The sequence below is a fragment of the Rosa rugosa genome, chromosome 1 (genome assembly GCF_958449725.1).
Source record: "Rosa rugosa chromosome 1, drRosRugo1.1, whole genome shotgun sequence".
Classification (NCBI taxonomy): domain Eukaryota; kingdom Viridiplantae; phylum Streptophyta; class Magnoliopsida; order Rosales; family Rosaceae; genus Rosa; species Rosa rugosa.
Genome location: NC_084820.1, coordinates 9,995,088 through 10,021,449, shown reverse-complemented (window position 1 = coordinate 10,021,449; position 26,362 = coordinate 9,995,088). Strand labels below are relative to the sequence as shown.

The following is a 26,362-nucleotide window of genomic DNA, read 5'->3' as shown; positions in this document are numbered from 1 at the left end:
TGTATTAATATATGAGGGTAATATTGGAACATTAGAGGCAAAAAAATTATAGTTGGCCGGGGTGTACTAAGATTTTTGTTCGGTGCAAATAGCAACACTTTTTTTTTTTTGGGTGACAATTGCAGAGATGAAAAGACCCCTCACGTGCTAACTAAGTTAACGGAGAAATTGGATGGAAAGTCTAAAATTTGACTGTAGGGTGTAAATTGGCAACATTTAGAAAAGTGAGGGTGTAAATAATCAAAATTGAAATGTCATGGGGTAAATCGGCAGTCATGACAAAAGTTAGGAGGTAATTTGGATATTTTGCCTTATTCTAATTGATTAGAAATTTAGAATAGAGCTTCCGTTACCTTTTTTTGAGTTTTTTATTTTTAAATTAACTAAAGTGTATTTGAATCTTTTCTTTATATCATTTTGACTCAATAAAAGATTAAAAGTACAATTTTTCACCTCCAATTTTTGGGGCATGACAATGTTAGGCCCCGTTTGGAATTGAAATTTGGATTTGGATTTGGATTTTGATTTCAAATCTTATGTATTTCAAATCTGAGTAATTGAAATCCTAAGATTTCAAATTCATCTGTTTGGGTAACAATTGAATCATGAGGATTTGAATTTAAGAATTCAAAACTAATGAAGAAAGCTACTTATGTGATACTAATTTAATGAAGGAAGATTTTCTTTAGCATTTAATTTCTATGGAGATAATTGTCATGCTCCATATTTCCAAAAGCAATATAAATCCGAATACGTGTTCCATCTCATATCCTTAATTATACAAATCCGAAGTGTTTCATCTAATATTCTAAAAAAAAAAAAAAACATAAAAATAATAATATTAATAGGTGTTTCATCTCTATAATTTCATCTCATGCGAATCCAAATTGTCATGCTCACTCTCTATTCCTTGGTTGCCCTGAAAACAATTAACAAAGAATACTATATGACCAAATCAAGATCAAAACAAAATCACAAGGGATGATTAGATAGGCGGAAATGACTACTTAACTTCAAAACCACACTAAACTCAGGACACAACTATAACTCAATTATAGACACCAAATATTATAGTTCCTGCATCTTAACCAATCTGAAATTCTGAACATCTCTTGAATATATACTAGTAACTAGCAGAACTAAGAGTTCAGTGTGAAGGCAAATTGCTATAAGGAACACCTAGAAAGGAAAAGACATCAGAAAACAGAGGTCAACAATAATTCTTTCCTTAATCCTTACCCTTTTTCTTGAGAGCGTGAGCCACAGTAGGAGCGACAGCAGGTGCACTAGTACGAGCTTTTTTGCCAACCAAAAACTGCAGTGACTCATTTCAGTCAGAATGCTTGGCTCAGTGAAAAAATGACACAAATTAAGGTGGGCAGAAAGTAAGAATAGAGCTAACAAATTTAATGCGCCCAGATATTCAACTTGCCGCTTGGCCAATATTACTTTCTGGATTTGAAAGACACATTGATTCAACTCCAAAATGCACCAAAAGTTGACAAGTCAACATATATGTGACTAACATACAAGCATATCGTAAACAGAGAATGACTATAAAGTAGAAGAGTCTGGAATGAACCAAAACATTTATAGACCAACAGATGCCGTCTGCTTTTCCGTTACACTGACCGAGTCAACTCGCATAGGACAAGTTAGATCAAACGGTAAAGTATGAAGTTACACAGGGGGCTTTTAGGGGAGAAGGAGAAGGCAGCTGCATCGAGGAGGAGATAAGGTTCCAAGACTAAAAACCCTTCTCCGTTGTCCTTCATTTCTACAAAACATAAAAATCCCCTTTGAGAAAACACAAATTTGCAAACAATAGGTCATTTTGAGATGGGCGGTTCAAACGAAATTGCAACCTGGAAAGGAAGCGACAGTCCGAGTTTCAGATGTTGCGAAATAAGGCAAAACTTTTGGTGAGGGTGGAATGAGGAATGGCGTGAAATCCCTAATCAAATCATCTTCCTCACACCGCCAAATGGATGCAGGTTTCTTTTCTCAACTTTACCCAATTGTTTTTCGTTTTACGTATTACAATGATTTACGTTCATCTCTCTATATTTCGCTTTTCGAATTCAATTCTGCAGAAAAGGGCATAGCTTGTGGGTGATTGATTATATTTGGTTTTTCTGGTTTCCCCCCTATTGAATTCCATTCCGGGGATTTATTCTAGTTGCATAGATTAGTTAACCTTTATTCAGATGCATAAACCAAGGCTTAATTAATATTATTATTCATCCCCCATTTATGCTACATGGTTTGCCTTTCAACACAATTTCAGCTATTGTTTGCACCATACAACTACATTGCCCTTGGATGCTATAATCTAGCAATAACAAAGAGGCTTTTCAGCCAATCCAACACACCTACAAATCAATTGAACTCAGATTTTTCGGGAGCATAAGCCAATTAGACTACAATGAGAAACCAAATGTAACACTGTACTAGGTAGCCTGCATTTCAGTCAAGCTCCCTGTCGGTGAAATTCTGACCATATTTTACCAATGAAGACATTGTGTTGGTTCAGATGGTGTTCGTCTTGTCATCGTAGCTTTACAGTAATGAGTCTTCTGCATAAGAGAATATGTTCCCTCTTCTTCTTCTTCTTTCACGCTTTTGCACCTTCTTGTTTGGTTGCCGATGAGGAAAATTGAAACAGGGCATTTTTGTGCTTAGAGTGCTTGTAGTATGAGGCTGGCGGGGATGGAGGACACGGCGGAGCTGCTGGAGAAGAAGCAAGCGTCGGAAATTTCGAAGATGAGCTTAGAGGAGGCACTCACTCTCGCTCGTGATTTCAGCCATTACCTCAATTTGATGGGCATTGCTGAAGTTCATCACAGGTCACTGAACGACTTGGGAAAAAAAAATAGGGTTAAATTTCATATATCTCTTAGTGACATATTTTACAACCAATCGACTCTTGCTTGCTTCATCATCAGTAGTAGCAACTCTTAATCCCCAATCTATGAATTAACTCCTGCTTTCTTCATCATCTGTCAATTTGTTAGTCTATGGTTGGTGAATGAATTTTGGCAGGCAATGTTTTTTGATTTAGAGTTTCTGTCTGAATTGTCGTAGTTTTGTTTGATTTGGAATGTAACTGGAATATTTTCAGCATTGTATTTGATTTTTGATTATCATGAATCTTTGCCTTTTGGTTTTTTATGATGTATTAGCTGATATACTTGATATGCTAAAACAAATTTTGAGGGGATCATGGATCATTTTGTGTTGCAGCTCTTCATGCTTTGTCAAACTTTCATTGTTTTTTTATTTATGTGAGTATAGTCAATCTTATTGACTAATTGGAGGTCCTGGATTATGTGTGGTTGCTACAGATAAGAGAGTTGGCTCTTTAATAGATGCATGTGCAATTATTACTTGATCCTTAGAACGCATAGAAGGTTCAAGTATTTCTTTCGGTCAGCATATTATTGGTGTTCCCATTTCTCTTGAATATATATATAGGTCAATATTCTTTATGGGTTTTACTTCTGTTTGTTATACCGAAGAGGTTGTGATTAACTTCTATGTTTTATTTTCCATGGTTCTGTTTGTTCTGTTGATTTTATATAGTGTTAGAAGGCATGTTTGGAAACACATTACAGTGGTTTAATACAAGTGTTAATGATATTTTGTTATGGTTTCTGCAATAGCTACTGAAATTGTTTCAGTTCATATTAGTTAGTAGTGAGCCACTCATATAAACTTTTTTCAATAAATCATTTTCTTGAGATTCATTTTGTCACTTCATGTGTCCAACAATCCAGATAAACTCTGCTTTGTACTGACAACTCAGAGGAATTTAGGTAGTGTTTTAAAATGTTTTAGACTGTATAGAGAAGCAGCACTGTAGAGTAATAAATGACTATGCAAAGCTGTTTGAGTTTTTATTTCTTATTTGTGTACTTTTGTTGTTCTTGGAATTCAAACAGAGCATGTGAGTTGTGAATTGGCTTTTCTAATTTAGTATTTCATATTTCGCATTGCTTAGGGTTTAGAATAGGAAGTGCTTGGGTTCCGAGTATTTCAGGAACCTTGGGTTCATTCAAGGTTTTGGTGTGACCTGGAAAACGGGATTGGATTTAAATATGCGAGTTGCGGAGCTGATCTCGGAGGAGGGTGGTTGGGAGGTACAACGCTTGGAGCAGATTGGTACTTGTCAGGAGGTGGAAGCTATTCTTGAAATACCTCTCACTCGATTTACTGGTCAGGATAGAATGATTTGGAATCAAAACAAGCATGGGAAGTTTTCAGTGAAGAGTGCGTACTGGTTGGCAATGAAAGAATCTAGATTGGAAAGGAATGGACAGCAACCAGTACCGGTGGTTTCGGATCATTGGAAACATCTTTGGAAACTCAAAATCCCTCCTAAGATGAGTCATTTTCTATGGAGATGTTCGACTGGTTTTATGCCGTGTATGTGGTCACTTTACCAGAGACGTATTTCGAACAGTTCACTGTGTCCGAGGTGTCAATTAGCTAATGAAACGCCTTTGCACGTAACATGGGAGTGTTCTTTTAGTGTTGCGGTGTTGGAAAGGGCGAGATTTTATTCGAAATTGGAACCGGGTATGTGGACTGACTTTTCCTCCTATCTTGATTATGCTATTCAAGTTCTGACAGTGGATGAAGTTAAACTTTTGGTTATTATGATGTGGAATAATTGGAAAGAAAGGAACGTGATAGTGCATGGGGGTCAACCTAGACCTGCAGTGATCATTTATGAGCAATGTTATTCTATTTGGAATAACTTGCTTGCGGTGCAAGTACGAGAGCAGGTTGGTAGGTGTGGTACAATGTCTAATCCCATTGTTCAGGCTAGGTGGTCTCCTCCATCTCAAGGTATGATGAAACTTAATTGTGATGCATCTGTCCTTGATAATGGAAATCAGGTGGGCATAGGTTGTGTTATAAGGGGAAGTGATGGTGAACTGCTACTTGCGGTGGGTGAGCGGCTCCAAAGCCGCCTTAAGCCTTGTGCTGCTGAGTTGCAGGCAGTGATCCTGGGGCTTGAGATGATGATAGAGCATGGTTGGCGGGCTGAGAGGGTGGAAACCGATTGTTTGGAGGCTGTTAATTTGATAAACAGGGAGGAGGATTGTCTGGCAGGGGAAGGAGTGTTAGTAGAGAAGATTAAATTCTTACTGGGGTATGTCGGTATTCGAAGTGTTCATCATGTTTCTAGGGTGGCAAATGGTGCTGCTCATGGTGTTGCTCAGTTTGTAGCCCGGTTAAATGGGCGTCATAGTTGGTTCGGGATTGGGCCCTCTTGGCTCATGGATGTCATCGGTGATGATAGACCCGTAACTCGTTCTAGTAGGGAAGAGAGTGGGGAATTTTCCTCCACCGATTTTTCCCATATGGTGTAATCTTTATCTTATTTGAATAAAACTTTAGTCATTCTCAAAAAAAAAGAATAGGAAGTGCTTTACTACATATTTAGCTTTACCAATGTGTACTGGCTTTGTCATGCTGCTGTAGAATATGTACTCCAAAGTGGATCTGATACTGTTGGTCATGAACAAACTGAAATGTCTTGGGACTGCTATTAGTTTCTTCAAAATATTTTAAGTTTGAATTACTGTACATATATAATTAAACATGCTTTCAATTACTGTTTTCATATGCAAGTTCAATGTTTTACATTATGAGAAGGAGATTTTTTTGGTTTAAAGTATGAGAATGTGAGAATTTTGAAGTAGTTGTCTAATTGCTTATTATTTGCTGTGTTTACCTTGCAACAAATCAGCCATATTTGTTACTTTTGTGACAGAGTTTGTTTGTTGGAATGAAGAAGCAATCACCAGATGCACTTTCTTCTCATCCCAAGTAATATTTGTTCTTTCAAGCAATGGTAGATTTTCTACTCAAGAGTTTTAAACATGTATCTCATTATCTGGTTTACTAGGGGTTGAGGAAATTATTTGGTCAGTATCTTCTAAAGTTGGTATTTTTCCCCAAGTTTTCTTTTGAACGTTTGCCATTGTTGTCTTTTCAAAATAATGTTGATCTAATATGCTTACTTAGGACTACATGCATATAGCCATGCATATCGCCTGAGCGTAACTAATTAATACAGAGACTTAGAATATGCTTATTCTGGAATAAGCCGTGGCTGGCTAGCTATTCTTCGCATATGTCCTGACCTATAAGGAACCTTATTAAAAAAGGAATATGAGGTCTGCTAGCTCCTTCATATCAGCAAAAGTATTGTGTAGGCTTTGTTTCTTCAGTTTCTTTTTGGGTTTAGCTGTCTTCTTCCTGTGCCAAGCTTCTTAACTTTGCTTCGGATTTCCATTTTCATTTGTTTGTTTTATTGTGTTTAGTAACTTTTAAGGAGGTGAATCTCAACTGGATAATCTCATTAGGCACCAGAAGATTGTATCTTTCTGGCGAGTCCCTGTTATCTTATATTTCTCTTTTGTATCGGTATGTATTTGTATTTATATTTTCTGTGCTTATGGCTAGGGGATAAATCGAATAAGTGCTATCTTTGTTTATAGATTGACTGTTTGAAATATGACTCAGTGAAAATGAGGGAGTTGGAAATTAGAAATCGGTATTGTAGACATGTGTCAATGAGCATACTTAAATTGTTTCAATTCACTATCATGCCTTATTTGAGTGATACATGAAATTTGCTTCTGTATAGACTATTTTTTATTACAAATTTCAGTTTATCATTTGGTGATTAACATTTTTAGCCTTTTGCTTATTTCTAGCCCTTGCAATTTGATTAATTTGCAATATATTTGCACAGGGTTGTTTCAGTAAGGATCAAAGAACTTGCAGTTTTATATCAATCACTTAATCTTCAGGTATATACCCCTTCCATTTATTTCTTTAGATTTTGATTCTTCTTAATGGTACAGGTGCGTAGACTGCATATAGCTGCATTAGGTGCTTTTGATTGATGAGACATGCACTAGAATCTGTATTGTGATGGTATTGCTCTGCTAATGAAAATTAGTTAGCTTGGATTTGATTGATTAGCATTAGAAACTTCATTTGCTATTGGGTTTTTAGTTTCAGTCTCTGCTTCTGACATTGAAGTATTGGGATCATAAATTCTTAATTTTTTGTAAAGAAACAAAGGAGAAGAAATCCTGGAAGGAGTTTGATTATGTAATCCAATAGCAGATATATGAATCTCTGGTTTCTGTGTATGAATGTTGTTTTCTATCAATCCGCAGCTTTGATCTTCAATTAATTGTGAGGACAACAAGCTTCTACAATACATTTTTAAGTGATAGATTATAATATTTAAGTACAACGTATTTGGTAATGTATGTTTGAATGTATGGCAATACATTCTAAGATTTCTAAACTGTGTCCTTACTATTGAATTAGTGCTTTCCCTGTGGTAAGATAAAGATCTTCATGCTGATGCAACTTTATTTCACATCTTTTACATTGACTCATTTGCTCTTTTTTCATATTTCTTTTGTTTTTTGTTTTTGATAATCTCTTCTTATCGTGTGTTTCCTCCTGTTTTACAATGAAGGAATTCGATCTACATACTTTTGCTTGGTCATTCTTAAAAACTTATTGATTCTTATGTATTCCTAAGGAACTTGATTGATGATCATTAATGTTAATCTTTCCTAGAACTTACCGACTTCTTTTTCTTTTTCTTTTTCTCCAATTATATATCCCCTCTTGGCTTCTTTGATCAAACCCTCAGTTTACCCTTCTACCTTCCTATTGTGCATTGAAAAAAAACAGTAACTGTGTTTTATTTTTTCAGTGATAGGGAAGCTAACATTGAACCAGCGATGTCATCACATACGGTGCACAACCCAACAAGCAGAAAACTGACTGAAGCAGCATGTCATTGCAATTCTTGCTCCACTTTTTGTTTAGATATTACTGGAGCAAGCAATTTTTTGATAGGCTAACACGTTTTGTTTATATACACCTAGACCAACTAGAACAACTACTTTTTGGAAAATATTCCAGCAACAACTGTAAATAAGTAAACCTTGGATAGCCTATTTTTTTAACACTCCACTATGATAAGATCAACCTTTGTTTTAGATGATCTGCAGTAATGAAAACAGTTCTATCATTTATACTCACCTTTTAAGTTTAAGAAGTAGGAAAAGACATTATGGTTATGTTTCACATCCCGCAGCAAAGCGTGGGCACCATTGCTAGTAATTTCTATTAACAACTCAGATCAAAAGGTGCAGAGCAGACGGTCCAGGCCACATTTTTTGAAAAAAAAATTCTAATAAATTATTTATATATTTTTGAGAATATTATACATAAATAACTTTTAAAATTCCGAAACTTCTAAAAATCATAATAAATAGCTCGGATGTCGGCAAAATCCTCATATGCCTAGTGATGTGGTATAACTTATATATTAGGTATATTACAAAATTATACCTTCCATGAGCAACATGGGAGGAAATATAATTTATCAAAATCGACCTTTGCATGATAAGAAGATATGGTTATGGTCAAAATTTCAGTTATTTTCATGGTCGTTTGAGTCTTGATCTATTGGGTCAACTCTGAACCCTAAATACCACATAAAACTAATATGCTTATAGTCGGTCCTTCGCAATTTATTTTTTCGATATGTCAGCTCTCACACTCTCGTGGGTATGAGATATATAAACTAATGTAAAAATTTCTAGAAGCTTATCTCGTCATGGTATAGCTCCTCTTAAGGAAGTATAAGTGTATAAAGAGTTGACCGCTTTGTTTGATGTCGAATTGACGGCGGATCGGGTTAAGTTTTTTACACAGTACTTATTGATACACTATAAATATATGGGTAATTCAGTAAATTCCAGTTACAAATTTTTAGACCGCACAAAATTCTTATATGCCTAGTAATGTGGTCTAACGTGTTTATTAGGTGTATTACAAAATTATATCTTCCAAGAACAACATGGTGAAGAAAATATAATTTATCAAAATTAGCCGTTGGATATTATCATGATAAGAATATATGGTTATGGTCAAAATTTCAGCTATTTTAGTCATCCTTTAGGTCTCGATCTACTGGGTCAACTATAAACCCTAAATATCACATAAAACTAATATGCTCATAACCGGTCCTTCGCAATTTATTTTTTCGATCTGTCAGCTCTCACACTGTCGTGGGTATGGGATATATAAACTAATGTAAAAATTTCTAGAAGTTTATCTAGTCCTGGTATAGCTTTCCTTAGGGAAGTATAAGTGTATAAAGAGTTGACCTCTTTGTTTGATGTCGAATTGACGGCGGATCGGGTTAATTTTTTTACACAGTACCTATTAATACACTATAAATAGACGGGTAATCTCAAATTTACCAATTTCCAGTTACGAATTTTTAGATTGCAAAACATCCTTATATGCCTAGTAATGTGGTCTAACTTGTTTCTTAGGCGTATTACAAAATTATACCTTCCAAGAGCAACATGGTGGAGGAAATATAATTTATCAAAATTGGTCGTTAGATGTTATCATGATAAGAAGATATGGATATGGTGAAAATTTCAGTTATTTTCATTGTCGTTTGGGTCTCGATCTATTGGGTCAACTCTAAACCTTAAATACCACATAAAAACTAATATGCTCATAACCGGTCCTTTGTAATTTATTTTTTCGATCTGTCAGCTCTCACACTTTCGTGGGTATAAGCTATATAAACTAATGTAAACACTTCTGAAAGTTTATCTCCTTCTGGTATAGCTGTCCTTAGGGAAGTATAAGTGTATAAAAAGTTGACCGCTTTGTTTGATATCGAAATGACGGCGGATCAGGTTAATTTTTGTACACAATACTTATTAATACGCTGTAAATAGATGGGTAATCTCAAATTTACCGATTTTCAGTTATGAATTTTTAGATCGCACAAAATCCTTATATGCATGGTAATGTGATCTAATTTGTTTATTAGGTGTATTACAAAATTATACCTTCCAAGAGCAACATGGTGGAGGAAGTATAATTTATCAAAATTGACCTTTGGATGTTATCATGAGAAGAAGATATAGTTATGGTCAAAATTTCAGCTATTTTCGTCGTCATTTGGGTCTCGATCTACTGGGTCAACTCTGAGTCCTAAATACCACATAAAACTAATATGCTTATAGCCGGTCCTTCGCAATTTATTTTTTCGATCTGTCAACTCTCACACTCTCGTGGATATAAGCTATATAAACTAATGTAAACACTTCTGAAAGTTTATCTCCTCCTGGTATAGCTCCCCTTAGGGAAATATAAGTAAAGCTATATAAACTAATGTAAACACTTCTGAAAGAGTTGGTCGCTTTGTTTGATGTCGAAATGACTGTGGATCCTGTTAATTTTTGTACTGAGTACCTATTAATACGCTGTAAATAGATGGGTAATCTCAAATTTATCGATTTTTAGTTACAAATTTTTGGATCTCCCAAAATCCTCATATGCCTAGTAATGGGGTCTACCTCATTTCAAAAAAAGTAATGGGGTCTACCTTGTTTATTAGGTTTATCACAAAATTATACCTTCTAAGAGCAACATGGTGGAGGAAATATAATTTATCAAAATTGGCCGTTGGATGTTATCATGATAAGAAGATACGGTTATGGTCAAAATTTCAGCTATTTTCGTCGTCGTTTGGGTCTCGATCTACTAGGTCAACTCTAAGCCCTAGGACCACATAAAACTAATATGCTCATAACTGGTCATTCGCAATTTTTTTTTTTTATCTGTCAGCTCTCACACTCTCGTGGGAATGAGCTATATAAACTAATGTAAAACTTTCTAGAAGTTTATCTCCTCCTGGTATAGCTACCCTTAGGGAAGTATAAGTGTATAAAGAGTTGACCATTTTATCTGACGTTTTTTTGAATTGCGAAGTGTTATTTATGAATAAACAAAATTTGGTATGCAAATTCAAAAATCTACCACCCTATAATAGCGTCCACCACTTCTCTTCATTTTCCTATCCACTTCACATGTCACTGTAGCAGTGGAAGCATATGCCATACGCCGTTGTGGCCCAATTATTTCAATGACAATGACTGATTCGGGAAAAAAAAATGCATGCCAATGTTTTTTGGATAAAAGCTATACAAAAAGGGAATAAAGCTTGTACGAAAGGGAATGATACATTTTAATTTTTCTCATAAATGTTATAAAAGGAATGAAGTTTCTACGAAAGTTTACAAGATAATTGAGTTTTACAAGGTAGTTATCTTTCTCTACTACATAGGGTTCAAACTTTTACAAGGATCTTCCTCGTTCTACTTCACGTACCAATTACTTTAGTGTATTTGCTTGTGCTTCCTGCAAGAGCAACAGGTTTCGTATGAAAAATATGCATTTTCTCATATAACAAACAGTCTAAATTTCAATCAGATTAGATCAGAAAGTCTACCAAAGTCTTTTACCATCTTCAGCCTGGAAGTTTATCCAGCTTTTTGTATATGTCCTTTCAGTTTAATCAACTGTTTTTGAAAGCAGACAACATAATCAATTGGTATTCAATTCAACAAATAGTAATTGATGTCTCATTTTCTTCTTCAGCTTCCTTTATTTATGAAATACATAAATTTCACAGAATTAAACAGTTGCTGATGAGCATAACCATTGTTCATGCAATTTTTCATGTAGATTTTTATCACAATCTCATCCTAGGAGCCAAGACATCCTAGAATAAAAAATTGACCTAGAGAGGGAAATAAAAGAAAACATACACTAGACACAATTATCCTTCAAGCCACAATTACCAGGAAAAGATCATGGTTAAATCAGATTCATGATGCAGGGGCAATTACCATAAGAATGAGACCGTAAATTATAGTCCAACATCAATAGAAACACAAACATTACTATGCAACGAATGAAACTAAGCATATCAATAGAATTATTTTCATATTAGATTGCTTGATCATTGATGAATCAAGATCAAAAAAATTTGACACAAACAATCAAGAGCTGTATAAAAGTCAACCAGTAAGCAGGATAAAGAAACAGAAATGATAATTACCTCTGCTGCCACTTTCCTTCACTCTGCCAGATCTGCTTTATCCCAGCTAGAGCCATGACCATACTTAAATTGCCTTGTCATAAGAAAATGATCCGATTAGATAGAATTAGCCATATTGAGAACACAAATTAGCATAAAGAAGTTAGTATACAGAGTGCACCACCTAAACAGAACTGAAATTAAAGTTATAGCCTAAGATTAAACAGCCAAGGACTGAGCTAGTGATGTTTAGACAGCAAGAAAGTGTGAGCAATATTTGCTTGTCTTTACAATTGAAAAAAGAGTATCTTGTAAAAGAGTCCATCCCTAAAAAACAAAGTTCAGGCTACTTCATTCAATATAGAGGAGAAAAGAACAAAGTGACAAGGACATATCAGTTTATAGCTCTTTCCATCAGCAACTAGCAAGCTGATTATACTAACATGATGGTATTCTAGGTACTTAAGGGGGCAGCAATACCTTGTTACACTGAAACTCAAATATCGTGTCAATTCCTCTGTCAATAACCCTACAGATGCAGCACATATCCAAGACCATCCTTTAAGACAAAAGAATGCTCACAGTCGCCTTCACTCATTCTCTCGTCGGTCAGATAAAGGATCTACAGTGGCATCCTATCAGAATGAGATGAAAGTCGATATAAAATAATGATTGTACCAATCCTAAAGCTCTGAAAAAACAATTAGTCTTCCAATCTCTTAGCATTTCTAACCTCATCAAAAGCTTCAAAAATGTCAATGTTTGGCTGATAGACATATTTAGGGCCCTGAGGGTGATCACTCTTCCCTCTCTGTGTTCTTCTTTTGTATCCGAGACAGCTTCTGGATTTCATTCTTCAGAAACATCTTCTTGATTTTGTCTTCTGCAGCTCTCTTCTTTTTATCCTACAGTCAAGAACAAATATTTATGATTGAATAAAATTACTGTCCTCGATCCAAATATTTGTGATCCAAACTTCCTTAGAAAAAGATCATCTTACCAAATCCTTTTGTGTCTCTGCCTGCATTAACTCCCTCACAGGCTGATAGCCAGATGTTGTGAACAAGTTCTGTAGAAAAGTGATGTCACAGTCCATTCAAATTCTAATTCAGACCTAAATATGCATTGGACCACCAGACAACCAAATATGTAATCTAATGCTCTGACCTTAAGATCACTTCCACTATATCCTTCAGTCATAGTTGCAAGCTCCCTGAAATCTAGCTAGTCATCTGCCTTCTCTTTCGCCAGCAGAGTCCGCATGATCATTTCTCTGTTCTCTGCAGTTGGTAGCCCAACCAAAATTCTGCATTACACAAAGCTTTGTTATCAGCAAAATTATTTCAGAAGTTATTATGTTATCAATTTTATAAAATATCCATATGTGCTACTATCAAAATCACTGCTCGTATAATTGAAATTAAGTTATTCCTCTCTGTCTCCATTGCTGTAGGTTGCTCCTCCTTGAAAGAGGTTCTTATGGAAATAGCACTTGAACAAAAAGACAGCAGCGAGCAAGCCATCTCAACTCATTTTTGTACATCTCGCGACTCTTAAGTCTTAAAAAATCCTCCAATTTATAAGTAACAACAGATCGATATATCTAAGAACAAGGATGTCTAGATAATTATATAGAACTAGACATTCTAAGATTTCATCTAAAGCTAAGAACTATTCCTTAACTAATGAGTAGTTATATACTTACATAAGTTTTGTATACCAATACCAACTGAGACCTGGCATAGATGCAATTCCAAATACCGACAGCAAATTTCATATACTCTTCTATACACGACAAGGAAAACAAAAATAGTACATTGAGTTGGACAGTTAACAATTGATGAGTTCTAAATTTTCCAACCAAGAACAAGAAAAGAGGCAATACAATTAATAAGTTTTATATAACTCAGACAATGATATAAGATTTCACTATCAATAAGAATAAGCCTATAGAGAACAACTATGAATTGACAAACTTACTCTCAGTTCTGAAGGCATCTTTGTTTTGACTGGGCCACCAACCTTCAGAGCAGAGGGAGGTAGAGAACCAGGTCGAGCAACCATGGGCTCAAAAATGCCAGGACATGACTTATAAAGTGTTTCTTGGAGTCAGTCAGAGCCTCCCACTGCTGTACATCCTGGGAGAGATCAACCTCCTCAGCTGTAAGCCAATTAACATGTCATTAGAATAACTGTGGACGCAGAACACAATGAACTAGCAGGTTCCTCCAAAATACGAAACAAAAAATTGACTGGATATAGGCCTTGTGGCTTATGTACACATTCCAACTTATAATACATCCACAGACCCTAAAGACCAGATATGCCTATCCAGAGTCCAATAGCACATATATTATGTCATCGTTATTGTCTTGCTAGTGCTATTTACCACAGACACAAACCAGGCTTTCAAAATTAGTACTGTTATTGTTTCTTTGTACACCTAGAATCATGAGGATTTAGTTTATCAAATAAATAGATGGGCACATCACTCACTGAGAGCACACATATATATTGCAGTTCAGTTTGCAACCCCAAATGGGTTTGTGCCCAAAGCATCAAATTCCATTTGGTTGAATTCATTCCCTTCCCTTGTATTGTTCTGTAAACATATAACGTATACCGATTTTAAGACAAAGGAAAAGATTAAAGAATTCATTTCCCAAATCAGAAGATCTACTGAGAGACAAAACCAGATGCTATTATCTAAAGTAATGTTACGGGCGGACGGGCCTCATTAAAGAAAAGGAAGAAACTGCTTTCATAGTCAGAGAGTAACCATTTCTTGCAAGTAATAAGTCACATAACCGCAAAACCAACTAAATTTTGAAACCGAATAAATAGAAATATACAGAAAAAGATTAAATAAACAAATAAATGAAAACATGCATCAATGAATTGCACTAAATTTCCTCTGAATTCCAATAAACTCAAGTGAAAGCCGCCACCATTGTTGAGATACCCTCTCAATTCCAAGCAAAGCAAACCCTAACTTTAAACAAATATGAATCAAATTCAAGAAAACAAATAGATACACACTTCAAAACCCACTCATACAAATAAGAAAACACCAAAATTGACATGAAAGAAAGAAATTTTCATCTTTGTTTCACTAAATGAACATGTACCAGTCCAAAAACTAGCCTTAGCCTTGTTGTACATCTCCCAAAGTTGCTGGTACCTGATGGGAAACATACAGAATCTCTGGGTTTGCTATACTAAAATGGGCTCTTCCTCCTCCTTGTCATCTCTCTCTCTCTAATTCATTTCTGAGAGAACCCATGTCCACTGGGTTTGTGGGTTTCAGTGTTGTTGGGTAGAGACTACTACTAGAGAGAGATAGATAAGATCATTTTTGAACTGCTTCAACTGAAATTTCGGTGCTATGGGGTTCAACTAGAATCATATTGTAACGGCAAAGTGAAGGAAACGAAAGACTGGAAGTAGAAACAACTTAATGCTGGACCGTGAATGCCGAATAAGCTAGTTGATGCCTCGCTTATCTGTGCTTTTGATGAAGAAGCTGCCAAACCAGATATCTTTCACGGTTTTGATGAAGAAGATGCCTACCCATATACTAGCTGTAAGCCTTTCATGGCATCTGGAAAAATACCAGAAACCCCTCGTCCTTTCACCATGACGGCACAAAAATTACAGCTAACGTCTCATTAACAGTCAACAAAAAGTAATCAGCTTGTGAGGATGTTAACTGGACACGTCAGTGGGGCCCCTTTGGTCTACAAAACCAGCCTACTCCCTTCTTCTATTGATCATTGATCCATTGAACCAAGATCAATAATAAAGAATGATTAAGCATTCAAGATGATGCTTCCAAAGCATGTATTGACAAGAATGATTACGTAAACAGGAGATTACCTGCACCCCACGGTCTACCATCAACTCTAGCAAGTTCTGCACGAAGTTTCTCAACTTCACAAGCCATAGAAACTAGGTTATTCTCCATTGCCTGTCTCTGTTCCATAAGCTCAATATTTGCCTTCTTTTCATAATCTATTGCACTTCTACAAAACAAAAGTGATACCTTTGTCTATTAAAGGTTGATCTAATACAATTCTGATAGACATATGCGCCAAAAAAGTTGCTTAAAGACAAGGAAATAAAGAAAATCAAAGATATTCAGGTGCATACCTAGCATGCATAAGCTCCTGGTGCAGACCATCAATCTCAGACTTTAGCAAAGGAATCTGTTGATTATCAGATTCATCAAGCTAAATTTCAGTGAATAGGCCTAGCATGAGTAACAAATACTGGAAAGAACAAGAACGAAACCATAGCATAAAGAACCATAATATTACACATTGCTAGCTAAACCATAGATCAGTTCAATCTCTAGTGCTTAATCATTCTTTTCAGTACATGCTTAATTATTCAAAAGTCCAACTAAATCATAGTACATGCTTTGAACCAACCATGCTCACCGGGTCAATCTCAAAGGAAACAAAAGGACACCCATCAGAGAGAGGAGTACTATGAACCCTATGGCAGCTTCGAAACTAATCGACCAACCAAAAACTAAACCACTCTATTTCTAGCTCTGAAAACCCAAGAAAAACAAAAGCACTAGAGATTCCACTATTGAAACATAAGAAACACACAATTAACACCAATACAGAAAACATAGATTTAACGAAGTGAAAACTAAGCTCTATCACCAATATAAAATGTAGAATCGCTGTAAATCTGTATGTAATTAGGATTTTATTTAATTAGGATATCCTGTAATTATGGAAAGATTGTTTCCTATTAGAGTTAGACTACTCCTTTGTACTTGTATATATACCCTCATTGTGGGATGAATAGAATTATCGAATTAACCCTGAATTGAAGTATTATTTTCTACTTGGTATCAGAGCAGGTTCAATCCTTTGAACTTGCGCTGCATCCTTTGAATCCTGAATCCTGAATCTCGAAGAACACCACAAACCGCTGCGTACCACCACCGTTGAAATCAAACCATCCTGAATTTCAAACCACCATCACCCTACCTTTTTTTGGAAAAAAAAAAAAAAAAAAAAAAAAGTTTTTTTTTTTTTTTTTTCAAAAACATTCATATCTATCTTGAAACCCTTGAAAATCCAATCCTGCGAAAATCATGAATTCTTCAATGATGCAATCAGAGAAACAGGCTATGGGGCATTCGGTGACTACCGAATTTTCTGTTATGGCTCAACGCAAACAGGGTCCTCCAGGCTTCTCAGGGCCTTCTCCACACCGTCCTCTAGGTAAACCAAATCCATATGCAAACAAAAGGTGCATTATCTGTGGGGAATTAGGTCATAGCAAGGAGCGGTGCTATGAAGTGATTGGTTACCCTGATTGGTGGGACTTCACCAAGAAACTGCGAAAGAATCTGGGCAAGGCCGCTGTTGCTACTAAAGAGGAAGTTTACCTGGACAATGCCTCTGCTAATGTAGCGCAGTCAGGTATGAAGGGTAAGGTTACTTTTAATAGTACATGGATAATTGATACAGGTGCATCTGACCATATGACCAATGACCCAAGTCTTGTGAAAAACCTTAGACGTTCCGCTCAAGACGTTGTCTCTACTGCTGATGGTACTCCAACTCCGGTCACCGGAGAAGGTTCTATTGCTTTATCTGATACCTTAACCCTTGAATCTGTCTTAGTTGTTCCATCACTAGCTTATAATCTCCTGTCTGTTGGTCAAGTTATTTTAGCTCTTGCATGTATTGTGACCTTCTATCCGTCTTTCTGTGTGTTTCAGGACATTCTGACTCGACGGATTCTTGGTTATGGTGTTAGAAGGGGAAAATTATACTATCTGGATCTGACAGAGACTGGAAAGAAACAGAAGCATCTTTTGGGACAAGCTAATCAGATCAACGGGGTAGAGAATGCGAAGGAAGCTGTATGGTTATGGCATCGCCGTTTAGGTCATCTATCCTTTCGTTATCTTAAGAAGCTGCAACCTCAATTGTTTTCAGTTGTTAGTGATTTGGATTTCCACTGTGCCATCTGTGAACTAGCCAAGAGTCACCGTATTTCATATTCACCAAGTGTTAATAAAAGTCATGTTCCTTTTATGAAGATTCACTCTGATGTCTGGGGTCCTGTGAAAATTCCTTCTCTTTCTAGAGCTCGGTATTTTGTAACGTTTATTGATGATTGCACTCGCATGAAATGGGTTTCATTACTGAAGAATAAGAGTGATGTATTTGGAATGTTTACCGAATTTCACAAAATGGTGGCAACTCAGTATCAACAATCCATCAGAGTGTTTCAGTCTGACAATGGTGGAGAGTTTGTGAATGGCCCTATGATTGAGTTTTGCCGGTCACATGGAATTCGTCATCAAACCTCCAATTCTTATACTCCTCAACAGAATGGTTTAGCAGAACAGAAGAACAGGCAGTTGATGGAAGTTGTTCGTGCTTCCTTATTTGGCATGAATGTACCTAGGTCCTATTGGGGAGAAGCAGTAAAATCAGCAGCATATCTTATCAACCGTACTCCTTCACAGGTGATTGAGTTTCAAAATCCTCATCAGAAGCTTCATACACTTTTGACCATCCCTTCTATGCCTAATTTGGAGCCCCGGGTGTTTGGGTGCACAGCCTATGTTCATATTTCCAAGCCTCAACGCAGCAAGCTTGATCCCCGTGCCCGTAAGTGTATCTTTGTTGGTTATGCCGACTTCCAAAAGGGTTATCGATGTTATGATCCCCTTACTGGCACTATACATGTCTCTCTTGATGTTGCTTTTCGTGAATCCGAGCCTTATTACTCAGGGGGAGCTTCTCAGTCTTCCCTTCAGGGGGAGAGAGGTTGTGAAGGGAATCCTCGTTCTATTATTGATTTTGATGTCTTTGAAGACTTGGAAAATTTGGAGGATACATTTGAGGGTAGAAATTTGGAAACAGAAAATGCAGTTGCCGAACAGAGCATTGTGAATTCCGAAATAGACAATGCGACTGTCGAATGAAGTGTTGCGAATTCCGAAACAGAAAATGTAACTGCCGAACAGAGTGTTGTGAATTCCGAGACAGAAGAGACTACTTTTCTGGATAGTTTGAATCAAAATCAAGACGTATCTGAAGCTCACACACAAGATATTCCCCCTTCTGCATCACCAACTGAAGATCCCGGTCAGAATGATCCTCCTCAGGTACCCCTAAACTTTAATGAATCTTCTGGGTTAGAAAGTGTCGAACCTAGGAAATCACAAAGGGTTACCAAGGGAATTCCTAAGAAACAATATGAACCAGATATCAAAGCCAAAGCTAAATACCCTATAGCTAATTTTATGTCTAACCATAGGATTTCTGGGTCACATGCACTTGTTGTTGATCAATTATCTACTGTATCTATTCCTAGTAACGTGCAGGATGCATTGACGGATCCAAAATGGACAAAGGCGATGAATGAAGAATTGGAAGGTCTTCAAAAGAATGCAACATGAGAGCTAGTACCTATGCCGGTTGGAAAGAAGACTGTAGGGTGTCGTTGGGTATTTACTGTGAAGCTTAATGCAGATGGAACTATTAATAGATACAAGGCGAGGTTGGTTGCCAAAGGATATACACAACGCTATGGGATTGATTATGAGGAGACTTTTGCACCTGTGGCAAAGATTAGTACTGTCCGGATTCTAATCTCACATGCAGCAAACAAAGATTGACCCTTGCACCAGTTTGATGTGAAGAATGCGTTTCTTAATGGGAATTTGGAGGAAGAAGTGTACATGGATGTGCCCCCAGGTGTTAAGAATTACCCAAGTGGCGTTGGCAAGGTGTGTAAATTGAAGAAGTCTTTGTATGGCCTGAAGCAGTCTCCAAGAGCTTGGTTTGGAAGATTTTCAAAGTCCATGAAAGCCTTTGGGTACAGACAGAGCAATTCTGACCATACCTTGTTTATCAAACGCAAGAATGGTAAGATTACAGCTCTTATTGTGTATGTTGATGACATAATTGTTACAGGGGATGATCCGAAAGAGATGAATGAATTGCAAAAGTATCTGTCAAATGAGTTTGAAATGAAGGATCTGGGACAACTGAAGTATTTTCTGGGTATTATAGTTGCAAGGTCTAAGAAGGGGATTTTGCTTTCACAAAGGAAGTATGTCCTTGATTTACTTGCTGAAACAGGGATGCTGGACTGCAGACCAATGGAGACACCCATTGAGATGAATCACAGGCTTACTATTTATCCTGATCAAGTTCCAACTGACAAAGGGAGGTATCAACGTCTTGTAGGAAGGTTGATTTATCTTTCACATACTAGACCTGATATTGCTTATGCTGTGAGTGTTGTTAGTCAATTTATGCATTGTCCTAGTGAAGAGCATATGGATGCAGTCTTTCGTATTTTGAAGTACTTGAAGATGGCGCCAGGTAAAGGGTTATTGTTTCAGAAAAAAGATGAATTGGAAGTTGTTGGGTACACAGATGCAGATTGGGCTGGTGATAAAACTGATAGACGTTCTACATCTGGGTACTTCACTTTTGTTGGAAGGAACCTTGTCACTTGGCGTAGCAAAAAGCAGAAAGTTGTTGCCAGTTCAAGTGCAGAAGCTGAGTTCCGAGGTATGGCACACGGAGTCTGTGAAATGTTGTGGATTCATAATGTCTTGAAAGACCTGGGTTACAAGCTTAAAAAGCCTATAGATTTGCATTGTGATAATACAGCTGCCATTGAGATTGCACATAATCCAGTTCAGCATGATAGAACAAAACATGTGGAGGTTGACCGTCATTTTATTAAAGAAAATCTTGACAGAAAGGTTATTCGCTTTCCATTTGTAAACTCAGAGGAGCAATTAGCTGATGTTCTTACTAAAGGAGTGTCCAGGAAGGTATTTGACAGCTCAGTTGACAAGTTGGGCATGATAGACATCTATGCACCAACTTGAGGGGGAATGTAGAATCGTTGTAAATCTGTATGTAATTAGGATTTTATTTAATTAGGATATCCTGTAATTATGGAAAGATTGTTTCCTATTAGAGTTAGACTACTCATTTGTACTTGTATATATACCCTCATTGTGGGATGAATAGAATTATTGAATTAACCCTGAATTGAAGTATTCTTTTCTACTCAAAACACATAGATTTAACTACTCATTTACTTTTCTCAGCAATCAAGCAAATTACGAATCAAACTCAAACATTCACTATTGAAATCGAGCTGCATATCGTTTAGCCCAACCTTCACTATCACTATGACTGATCAAATTAAGAGATGAACGATCAAATTAAGAGAAGAAAGAAAGACCACCTTCACCAAATCTCACACCGATTGAAGCCCAACCTCTGCTATTCGTAGAGAAGGCAAGAGGAGAGAAAGCGAGCTCCGATATTTTGAAATCGATCTCCGTTGTTCTGAAAGCGAGAGAGAAAGAGATTTGAAATAACTAGGGTACCCTAGTTAGAATCTCCCCATTTTGTTTAATGAAATCAGTGGGCTGATTTCATCAAATCCAAATCTTCAATGCAAAATTTGTACCAAACGGGCTACTTTGTATTTGGGCCTTCCAAATCCAAATCCACACTCTTAAATCCCTATATCCAAACGGGGCCTTACACTACAAGCAATTAGAAATCAATGGTTCCTAACTGTAGATAATGACATGATATCATCATTTCTGGATCATGTTTATTTGTTTGTGTGGTTAACTCATGTTAATTCATGTATTTGTGATGGTCTGTTTCAATTTGTTTCTTCAAATTATTGTTATGCTGGGTTGTTTTTTTGGCTGGTGTCCCATGAAATGAATTAACAACAGACATTTCTACTGCAAATGGTACGTAATTAGAAATTAAATGAAATTTCATATGGAGCCAGGAACAATGTATGCATTGCATCAAAGTCCGTAGCTGGTCAGGAAATGTTAACAATTCAAAGCAGCAGCATATATTATAAGGAAGTCAAGAAGCTTCTTCTATGGTGTAAACTTACTAGCAAAATTGCCAGAGCACATACAATGCTTGCTCTATTCAATATAGCCTTATTTTCTCCACAAATGTAATAATATAATGTTCTCCTAATACAACTGACATCTCAATTGTAATTTCAATACCCAATATGTGAAGTAGCAGTGAAAGTAAATGAAACTGTCACCTCAGCTGTAATGATATTAAGTAAAAATACAAGTATCAACCCCGCAGCATGTTAGCATTGAAGTCATCCTTAAGTATAAGGGTCAAGTTATAGAATATGGAGATTAAGTAAGGATGTCGAACCCACGAGGATTGGCAAATCCTTTCCTAGCTAGGAAAAACTTAAGGAAAATTAGAAAGAATGCACACAATTTACAGGTTCACAAAACCAAAGCTCATTACAAGTTGTGGCAAGTGAATGATGTTATGCACAAATGGATAGTGAATGTTTGTTTGTTTGTTTGAGTGATTGGTTGATTGACTAAACTAAATGCAAGGAAAGTAAACTAAGATTAGTTAAGCTAAGGTTATAGAAAAATGGATGGGAGTTGAGGTTTAGATTGTCTACCACTAACCTCCGTTGATGCAACAATGCAATTGAATATGAATGATGCTAAACCTATCGTCCAATTACTCTCTTAGCATCCGGATAAGACTACTAAGGCCTAAATTCCTTTGATTTTATTAACTCTAACCGGATAAGTCTAGAGTTACCTAGGGACAAATTCAATTACCGGATAGGTCTCAATCTTTTGCTCCTAAATGCATAAAGCTTAGAGTTTAGATAACCAAGCAAGCAAACCAATCCTATCTCTAAGTGATTTTAGCTCACTACCCTCACATGCACACATGGTGTGCTTTCATGCTTTATTTTTGCCTAAAGGTAATCAATCTCTTAGCAAAAACTTCATGTCATGGCAAACACATTAACTCAAATTGATTAGGTCTAAGTAAATGCATTCAACTTTTGATTTAGCATGTGAAGGTGACAGCATGAATTTCATCAAATCATAAACAAAACATCAATTCCAAGCAAGGTTGGCTAGGGCTTTCAACCCTAACCCCAACAAGTTCACTACTTACTCATAACTAAACAAACAAGCTTCAACATATTATAATACATCAAGTAATTAGAGAGAGATAGAGAGTGAGAAGTGACTATTGATGATGGTGGAAGTGGTGGTGGAGATGGGTCTCCCATGTCATGGTGTGATGTTGTGGTGGTTATCTCCTCCTCCTTGCTCCTCAAGCTCCTTAATGATGTAGAGTGATGAATCCTTGAGTAACTAGTGATGGTTTGTAGTGTTGAGATGGTTGTGGAATTAATGGGTGGTGGAAGTGGTGGAGATGGAGTTTGGTGTTTGGATTTAAGGGAGGTGGAGTTGTGGAGATAGAGAAGATGGAGCTTGGCTAGAATGAAGATGATGGAATGGAGTCAAGAATGATGAAGATTGAGTCTTTGGCCTCTCTTTGATCAGCTATCCCTTTTGGTCTCAAGATGTGCAAGAGATGCTCTTACACCATTGTTCCTCAAATGGTCTCAAATATGCAAGGTGACAAAAGGACAATGTGTAAGGAGATGTTTGAATTTCAAGTGGTGGGAGATTCTCACAACTATGGTCCTTCTTTGCTAGAGAAGGGATCCTGCATGAGTGGCGGCTCGCCGGAAAAGTCAATTTGCAATTTTCTTCCACTCTCCGTGTCTTCTTCTCCTAGCTTCAAATCTCCACATTTCAAGCCTCAAATGGTCATTTTATTCTCAATGCATGGTTTCCTACAAATAAAAGGAAATAGATTAAAGAGAGTAAAATAGCTTGGAAGACAAATCCATTTTCATAAGTTTGGGGCACAAATGCATAAGTAATGTGCGACTCAACACAGTAATGCGCAGGCATTCTACCTAGTATACATCTAAAAGGCTAATGAGTAGTCTAATTGTAAACCTCACCCGAGTATAAAAAGAATACCATCCAAATTCTACTACAAACAATTATTCTAGGCCTCATCAAAAAGCCCGCGGATCAAGTGGGCCGATGGAGGCCCGCCGCCCCGGCTGGTTAAAAAGCCCGCCTTGGTGGGTAGAGGACCGGCCCGTCAAAAAGCCCGCAAAAACCCGGCCCGGCCCGTAAAAGCCCGTAAACTATTATATATGTATGTGTTTATAAATATAAATATATATATATATATATATATATATATATATATATATATATATATATATATATATATATATAAACACATATTCTATATAAAAGTATGAGAACTTCCACACATGTATAAACACACACACACACACACACACATGTATATTCTATATATATATATATATATAAACACACACACATATTCTTATATATATATATATATATATGTGTGTGTGTGTGTGTGTGAAGTTCTCATACTTCTATATAGAATATGTGCATATATATTCTACATATCATGACGACGGTTGACCAATTCGATTGGATTCGAAAATATGGTGAAATTGGCTAAATTTTTTATCACACCCATAATTTATTGTAATAATCTCATCCAACGGTCGGTTTTTCCATTTTTATTAAATTGATAAGGGTTGCTCTTTGGAGTGTATGATATATAAATATAGGTTTATAAGAGTAACTAAGTTTGACCTCGTTGATTGAATTCGAAACGAGAACCAAATTGGCTGAAATTTTTTACAACCACCATAAAACATTACAATCTCTCCATCGAGCGGTTGGTTTCTCTAAATTCATTTTCTACTTCATGGTTGCTTTAGAATGAACCTCAACAATTTAAATGCAATGTACAAGTCATACAACTTTAGGAGGCAAATTGATATAGGCCAACGTCTTTGTAATTAAAATTGAAAATTTTATTTTATGTACACGCACATCCATCGACAGGATATTTACAGACGTGATGTGAAAAAATAAGCACGTTTCGCGGTCGTCAAGCCATCGGTCAACCAAGAAAACATACAAGTGACGACGGTTGACCAATTCGATCGGATTCGAAAATATGGTGAAATTGGCTAAATTTTTTACCACACTCATAATTTATTTTAATAATCCCATCCAACGGTCGGTTTTTCCATTTTCTTTGAATTGATAGGGGTTGCTCTTTGGAGTGCATGATATATAAATATAGGTTTATAAGAGTAACTAAGTTTGACCTAGTTAATTAAATTCGAAACGAAAACCAAATATGCTGGATTTTTTACAACCACCATAAAACATTACAATCTCTCTATCAAGCGGTTGGTTTCTCTAAATTCATTTTCCACTTCATAGTTGCTTTAGAGTGAACCTCAACAATTTAAATGCAACATATAAGTCATACAACTTTAAGAGACAAATTGGTATACATCAACGTCTTTATAATTAAAATTGAAATTTTTATCTTATGTCCACGCATATCCATCGATGGAATATTTATAGACGTGATGTAGAAAAATAAGCACGTTTCGCGGTTGTTATGCCATACGTCAACCAAGAAGACATAGAAGTGACGACGGTTGACCAATTCGATCGGATTCGAAAATATGGTGAAATTGGTTAAATTTGTTACCACACTCATAATTTATTGTAATGATCACATCCAATGGTTAGTTTTTTTATTTTCTTTGAATTGATATACGTTGCTCTTTGGAGTGTATGATATATAAATATAAGTTTATAAAAAATTAGTATCTTTAAAGATTTATTTGTAAATAAAGCCCGCAAGGCCCGCTTTATATGGACGGGTTTGGATCCTTCGATTTACAATAAAGCCGGGCCGGGCCGTTGATGAGGCCTAAATTATTCTACTAAGGTCGTAATAAGCCAAGGTGGCTCATTTTTCTTCCAAAATGTAGCCAAGTATAGCAACTTTAATCACACAATAGACAACATGGGCTGCGTTTCAAATTACTTATAAATAGCTTAAATTAAAAGCAATAGATAGGAACATGTTTAGTAAAATTGAAAACATCCTTTTTCTTTCTAAAAATCAAAAGTAAAAGTCCACTCAACCAAACTTATAGAAGTGACTTATTATTTATTGTAGCACTTTTTTTTTTTTTTTTAGGGAAAAGAAGTCAGACTTTTTTGCAAAATAAAGGATTACAGAGGAATGGTTTCAGTTGCTAACGCAGCTAATAAGAAAGCAGGGGAAGTAGAAAAATAAAAGAAACCCTGCAGCTCAATAGTAGCCCTTGCTGCCATAATGTGTGCAACCTTATTTGCACATCTGCTTATGTGAACAATTTTCAGATTAGAGTGGCTCTCCAACCTCACAACAAGATCATCATACAAGCGACCCAACATGGAAACATTATTCCCATCAGACTTAGTTAATTGCCTCTGCACGCTCTGTGCGTCCGTCTCTATGATAGCTGGAACAAAGCCATTGTCCACAGCCAACTGCACTGCCATATCACAAGCCAATACTTCAGCATGTTCAGGAGAAAGCAGACCATGTAGTGGTCAACCTCCCCCAGCAAAAAACTCTCCCTGATGATCTC

At 36.4% G+C, this 26,362-nt stretch overlaps 2 long non-coding RNA genes across 11 annotated transcripts; both read right to left on the bottom strand.

Annotated features, from left to right (window-relative positions):
* Positions 1-547: 547 nt before the first annotated feature.
* LOC133716175 (uncharacterized) lies at positions 548-21,499 on the bottom strand. 2 transcript variants are annotated; one of them, XR_009849343.1, is made up of 4 exons: positions 21,218-21,499; positions 16,112-16,167; positions 15,839-15,984; positions 548-919 (listed from the first exon to the last, which is right to left on the bottom strand). It is a non-coding gene; the product is annotated as an uncharacterized LOC133716175 (long non-coding RNA). The 2 variants fall into 2 exon arrangements; XR_009849344.1 differs by lacking the exon at positions 548-919 and adding an exon at positions 1,240-1,315 and having other exon boundaries at positions 21,218-21,491.
* Positions 11,091-15,570, bottom strand: LOC133716124 (uncharacterized). Of its 9 annotated transcripts, none has more exons than XR_009849338.1 (9): positions 15,091-15,570; positions 14,459-14,950; positions 13,943-14,123; positions 13,130-13,268; positions 12,963-13,031; positions 12,696-12,867; positions 12,443-12,597; positions 11,984-12,056; positions 11,091-11,441 (listed from the first exon to the last, which is right to left on the bottom strand). It is a non-coding gene; the product is annotated as an uncharacterized LOC133716124 (long non-coding RNA). The 9 variants fall into 9 exon arrangements; XR_009849340.1 differs by having other exon boundaries at positions 14,459-14,954; positions 15,144-15,570; XR_009849337.1 differs by having other exon boundaries at positions 14,459-14,954; positions 15,091-15,569.
* Positions 21,500-26,362: the final 4,863 nt, after the last annotated feature.